Below are 6,405 nucleotides of genomic sequence, written 5' to 3' on the forward strand. Positions count from 1 at the left end.
CATGGTCAGAACAAAGTAATCACAATAGCAATCACAATAACAAGGTGGTCATAGATGGTTATGATGTAAGAGTCCAAGAGTCGCTGAAAGAAGAGCTCAGACTCGAATAGTATGCAAAGACATGGAGCATTTATTCTGCAGAAACAGCCAAGGTGCGGGGTCAGCCATCTAAGCAAAATGGCGTCTGCTGGGGAAGCTTGCAGACCCCTTTAAAGGCCAGTTAGGGTTTTTCCAGGTGCGTTTGGGTCACCTTCATCAGGATTGTTTGAGCTTATGGCATGGGATATTTGTACACCTCTGATTGGTTCATACCTGGAGAGAGGGGGGTTCGTGTGCCTTTTTTTTTTTTTTTTTTTGGTTCTTTTTTTCGGAGCTGGGGATCGAACCCAGGGCCTTGAGCTTACCTAGGTAAGCGCTCTACCACTGAGCTAAATCCCCAACCCCAGGATCGGGTGCCTTAAAGGGACTTTTGTATCTGTTTTAAGCCCCTGGTCAGATGTCGGGTTGACTGCCCTTTTCTTGCGGGTTTTTCCGAGAAGCCTGGGCTGTCCTTCTGGGAAACTGAAGGTTAAAGCTTAACTAACATGGCTGCCTGTTCTAAAATGGAGTGAGTTGGGTCCTCTCAATATAACCTTTGAAACAAAATTGCAAGATGGTTGTAAACAACCTTTTAAAACAAAGAGGTGATGGCACTACAGAACTACTTGTAGTTAAAGTTACAGAGGAGCATAGCCCAGTCCTTGAGAAACAGGGGTTTAATCATAAACAGGAATGAATCTAGTTTGTCTTTATTACAAGATAGCTTTTAAGTTGATTCTTTAGTAGTTCCTGTTTTATAAATATAGAAGTTGGGGTTTCTTTAACCCATGTGCAGGATTCGAGTCTCAGACATTCCTCAGTTAGGAAGGTGTAGACTTAGAATCCGCTTCTGCGAATTTCACTTCTGACAAAGATGGAGAAACAAGGTCCCTGGTATTGGAATAAAAATTCTAAGAGCTCAAGGAATTTCAGGCCACATACTTAAGCCGTTATATAGTTTTCTCTACTAGGAAAATGGGCTGGAACGGGCTGTAATTAGAAGGTATAGTGCCAGCCTATCCTGGGTCGAACCCCACAAAAGAAAACAAAGGGGAGAGACTGTAAGATTTCAAGATGGTCTGCAAGGTGACAGCTGCTCGACTCGAAAACCGCCTGCGCACACAGGTCTCTGGCGTCAGAGCCATCGAGGTGATTGACAGCCCACCGCGAGGCGGGGCCTTCTTCTCCGGGTCTTGATGGCTGCCGGGGTCCACACTGTACCAACCAGAAATGAAAGGGACAGTGGAGGAAAAGCAGGTGACCAGAAGCAGCGAGTCCGAAGAGAAAAGGCTAGCTAGGTTTTTCCTGAGGGGACCCGGTATCATAGCGACGCTGGCAGATGCTAGAGGCCCACACCCCTAAAAGTCTCCTTGTCCTGGGCAACCAATTCCGGATGATCAGGCGATGGGCGTCACTGTTGCTGGGCAGACTAGAAGCTTCTTCTGTCTCCCTCCCAGCAAGGGGCCTGCTGCAAAGATAACACAGAAATGCAGAAATGGAAAGGAGAGGGGAAAGATACTGAAGGAAAATGTCTGTGCCGGCTTTCCGATCCAAAATGGCAGGCTCCTTCTTGCAATCTTTCCTCCCGGCGACTACAGCTCCCATAAACTTTAGGGTCTCTCCCCACCCTACCCGCGAGACAGGATTTTTCTGTGTATCCCGGGCTTTGCAGACCAGACAAAAGAAATTATTTACACTGTGAGGAAGGCGTAATAAAATGTGCCTTCGAGTTCTCATACTCAGCTGTCCGGGATATTTCAGCGGCCCCCGACCCCCACCTACCAAACAGCTAAATGCTTCTTCCACAGGATAACCCTTGCTTGGTTTTGATTAAAATCAGCAGTTCTCCCGCTCATTTAAAATGGAAGCAAGCAAATGCTTGGCTTTTCTGACTCACTAAGCTACATGATTTTCTTTTTAAAATTAAAAAGAAGCGGTAATTTTTCAATGATAATAATTCCAATAACAAGACACAAAAGAAGTTTCTTCCTTCCTTTCTCTCTCTCTCTCTCTCTCTCTCTCTCTCTCTCTCTCTCTCTCTCTCTCTCTTTCTTTCTTTCTTTTTTAAAGTTTGTTTTGTTTTACTTGGGGTTTTCTTTTTTAGGCCCAGTCTGTCCCTGACCTGTACTTTGTAGCTAAGTATCCTACTGCCTTTACCACCAAAAGCTAACACTATGTATGGCTTGCACCACCTTTCCTGCCCTGCTGAGGAACTTTGAAATGTAGCATTTTAATCTTTAGTAGATGCCGTGGTTTGAATAAGAATGACCCCCACCACCACCACAGGCTCATAGATTTGAATACTTTGTCCTTTGGAAGTAATGCTAATTGATAAGGATTGGGAAGTGTGGCCTTGTTGGAGGAAGTCTGTCTCTGCAGTGGGCTTTGGGATTTCAAACGCTAAAGCCAGACCCAGAATCTCACTCTCTCCTGCTGCCTGTGGATCCAGAGATAGAGCTCTCAGCTACCCTAATTGCCTGTGTGCTGTGGCCAATGCTACCGCCATGCTAGCAATAGACCAAACCTCTGAACCTGTAAGCAAGCCGTGATTAAATGCTTTTTTTTATAGAAGTTGCCACTGTCTCGGCATCTCATCACAGCAATGGAACACGGACTGAGACAGTAGAACGGAACTGATTCCCACCCCCTGATTTTTCTACACCATCTTTTTTTTAAAAACACAAGAAAATGAAAGTGCAGCCACCCATCCACTTTCACTGCAGCAAGCACACAAATGCTACATGATTGCCGCTCTTCACTTAGATCCATTAAACCCACGGTATAATTTCCCTATGTTTAAAAAGAAAATTGTAACAAACTAGTGAAAGGGAAAGTAGATTAATTTAAAGTTTAGCCAAAGTACATGTATGGCCATCTTAAAGTTTATGAAAAGCCGTAGTGTAAAGGGTCCATGGTTCCCCCAAAGAGTGATACCCTGGCTCAAATAGTGTGTAAGTGAAAAGTGTTTTACTCTGTGGAAGTCCACCATGCTGGGGTCTCCCATTACCAGAATAGAGAGACACCCAAGTGAGCTCATAGGCCTGATTTAAAGGACATTAGGGGAATTCCAGGGTAGGTGACCTATATGTTATTCTGTTGGGTCCATCGCTACTGACATTCTAGAACCATTGCTGGGGGTGGAAACTGTTGCTAAGGAAGTCTGTAAACTGTTGCTAAGGAAGTCTGGAAACTGTTGGTGATCCATTGTCCTTGCCTCAGGCCAGATGGTGGGGCAGTCTCTGATGGCAGGGCCTGAAGCCTGTGGTTTTTTTTCTAGTAACTGATTTGCCTGGGCCTGCCTGGATTTAGGCATAGTCTCCTAAACTGCCAGTTTGAAGCCTGTCGTGGAGTCAGCCCAGCCTTCTCAGTAGGACAGAGGCTAAGACTGTCCAGTTAACTGTGACTCTGGATAACTCGTCCTTTCCTAGGAGGAAGGGGACCTTCTCAGATGTCTCTTAGATAATTTCCCTATTTGAGTCCTGGCTGAAGAAAATAGGGTCTTAAAGGTCCCTCAAGCTGCAAAACAGAGATGGGTTTTATGGGGTGTAATATTTCGACCCTTTCTAAACCCAGTAGAGTTGTTTATGCATAACTCCATTCCTTTGGTGGTCGAAGAGCTCGAGTTTTTGTGTCTTTTATCTGGAGGTCAGCTTCAAGACCCTCCAAATAGTAACTGTGAAGTGGAAACAGATGACACTCTGACCGGCCAAGCATTTCTGTAATCTCAGCGTTTGGGAAGCAAAGGCAATAGAATCAGGAGACCAAGGCTATTCTCAGCTACACAGTGAGTTTCAGGACAGCCTGGACTACTTGATACACTAAAAACATAACAACAACAAAATGTCAGTTTGCTAGCTAAATGGAAGTGAGGCTTGGAGAACCGATGCTTTCTACCATGTGCCTGTTTCTCAAGCACTCATTGGGTAGGAATTGCATCAGGCTGGTTCACGTCGGCATCATTATTTCCCAAGCAGGCCTATCCCTTATGAGGCTTCTGGCTTAAATGGGGATAGCCTGGACCTTTAATCTATCAGTCACTGAATCCCAGTGGACTCTTAGGATTCATTCAAGCACACAACTGTGATTCAGGCAGAGTAAACTTTATAGTTGTGTGGTCAGGGCTTCAAGGTTCCTTGCTAGATAGCAGTTAGCAGATTGAAAATAATAGAACTGGATTCTCTCCTTCACAATCAACATCTTACATAAAAACCAAGGACTGGGAACTTCAGTACCCTAATTATGGGTCAGAGGATTGCCATCTGAGCCATTTCTGTCCCTGGAAGAAGATTGGACACTCTACACTACCCAGGAGATCATTAATGGATACCTTTCATACCCTGCTTCCTGGAGCTCTGAACGCTTTAAGATTTTATTTTATTAACTAAGCACAGCACATGCCATACTGCTAAATAGTTATTAGTTTAAATTAACTACATACATTTTTCTATTTCAGCCTGGCAGATTACTTTTTTTTTTTTTTTTTTTTTTGGTTCTTTTTTTCGGAGCTGGGGACTGAACCCAGGGCCTTGCGCTTCCTAGGCAAGCGCTCTACCACTGAGCTAAATCCCCAACCCCGGCAGATTACTTTTTAATGGGAGAAACCGAAATATTGTGGGATGCCTGCTTAGACAAATACAGAGAGTTTGTACAATGAGATACTGTGTAAAATAACAAGGCTGTTATTAGAGTCCTGATAAGGAAAGATCAATAAGATATATTAAAAACAAACAGAAATGCAAATTTAAAATGACTTTGAGATTTCTATCTCACCCCAGTCAGAATGGCTATCATTCAGAACAAAGTTAGCAATCAATGCTATCTCAGCCATAAGAAAGAGGCACGTGCACAGACATGATAATAATAACAACAGGGGGCTGGAGAGATGGCTCAGCAGTTAAGAGCACTGATTGCTCTTCCAGAGGTCCTGAGTTCAATTCCCAGCAACCACACGGTGGCTCACAACCATCTGTAATGGGATCCGATGCCCTCTTCTGGTGTGTCTGAAGACAGCGACAGTGTACTCATATACATGAAATAAATAAATCTTTAAAAAAAAATAACAACAATCCAACCCAATTCCATGTTTAAGAAATAAAATGAGCCACACCTGGCTTAATGGCATAGACCTATAAGCCTAGCGCTTGGGAGACTAAATAGGAGGATCCTGGCTTACAAGCCAGGTAGGATCCTGTTTAAAAACCAAAAGGTCATGTTTTCATATACCAGTTTCAGCTGTGTACATCTGCACACCGGATCTGTTCCCAAAGCCCATGGTGACTGACAATTGCTGCTTCTCCTCCTCCTCAGTGCTGCCTCTCTGGGCACAAATGACAGTCGGCTCCTAATGTCTCCTTTGTGACTTCCTCAGTATACTCTTTGATAGCCAGGCAAAATGACTCACACCTGAAGTCCCAGCACCATAAAGGCAGAGACAGGAGTCTCCCTGAAAATTTGAGGCCAGCCTGGGCTACAGAGTAAGACCTAGTCTCAAAACCAAGCAAACAAACAAACAGATAAACACAAAACCACCAACTTTCAACAAGAAAAAAATTGCATCCTTTGGCGACAAAAAGGAAGACACTGGGCATTGTGGTGCACACTTTTAATCCCAGTAATCAAGACACAGAGGCGGGGCTGGAGAGATGGCTCAGCGGTTAAGAGCACTGACTGCTCTTCCAGAGGCCATGAGTTCAATTCCCAGCAACCATGTGGTGGCTCACAACCATCTGGAATGGGATCCGATGCCCTCTTCTGGTGTGTCTGAAGACAGTAACAATGTACTCACATATCTAAAAACAAATAAATCTAAAAAAAAAAAAAAAAAAAAAAAGACAGAAGCAGGTGGGTCTCTGTGAGTTCAAGTCCAGTCTAGTCTATGAGTCAAGTTCCAGGGCAGACAACCATAGGGAGACCTTGTCTCAGAGTTGGGTAAGGGAGGAGGAAGAGGAGACTAGATTAGGGTATGGTGATTATAGGTGGTTTATCGTCTAGTAGTCAGGATCCATAGTTAAAGGTTGTCCTGTGTGCTATAATTAGTTTGTCACACACAAACAGAAGATAGATGCAGAAAGTCAAGGCTGAATGCTTTTTACTTTTTAATCACTCTCCCCTAGATAGTTTTTGGTGGCAACAAGAATTAAACAAGCCTCACACACTTCATCACCGACTAGCCACGACATGCCCTTCCCAAGACTAGATCCGTGGAGGGGAATAGAGAAATGCCCAGTACCAGGCAGTCGCTGCTCCAGTGCTGTGAGGGGTTGGGTCGGGAGGCAAATCCTGGTCATCAATGGATCTGTAGTCCTTTTGTACAAATATCTGGCAAGG

This window comes from Rattus norvegicus, chromosome 20 (assembly GCF_021556685.1).
Source record: "Rattus norvegicus strain SHRSP/BbbUtx chromosome 20, alternate assembly SHRSP_T2T, whole genome shotgun sequence".
NCBI lineage: Eukaryota > Metazoa > Chordata > Mammalia > Rodentia > Muridae > Rattus > Rattus norvegicus.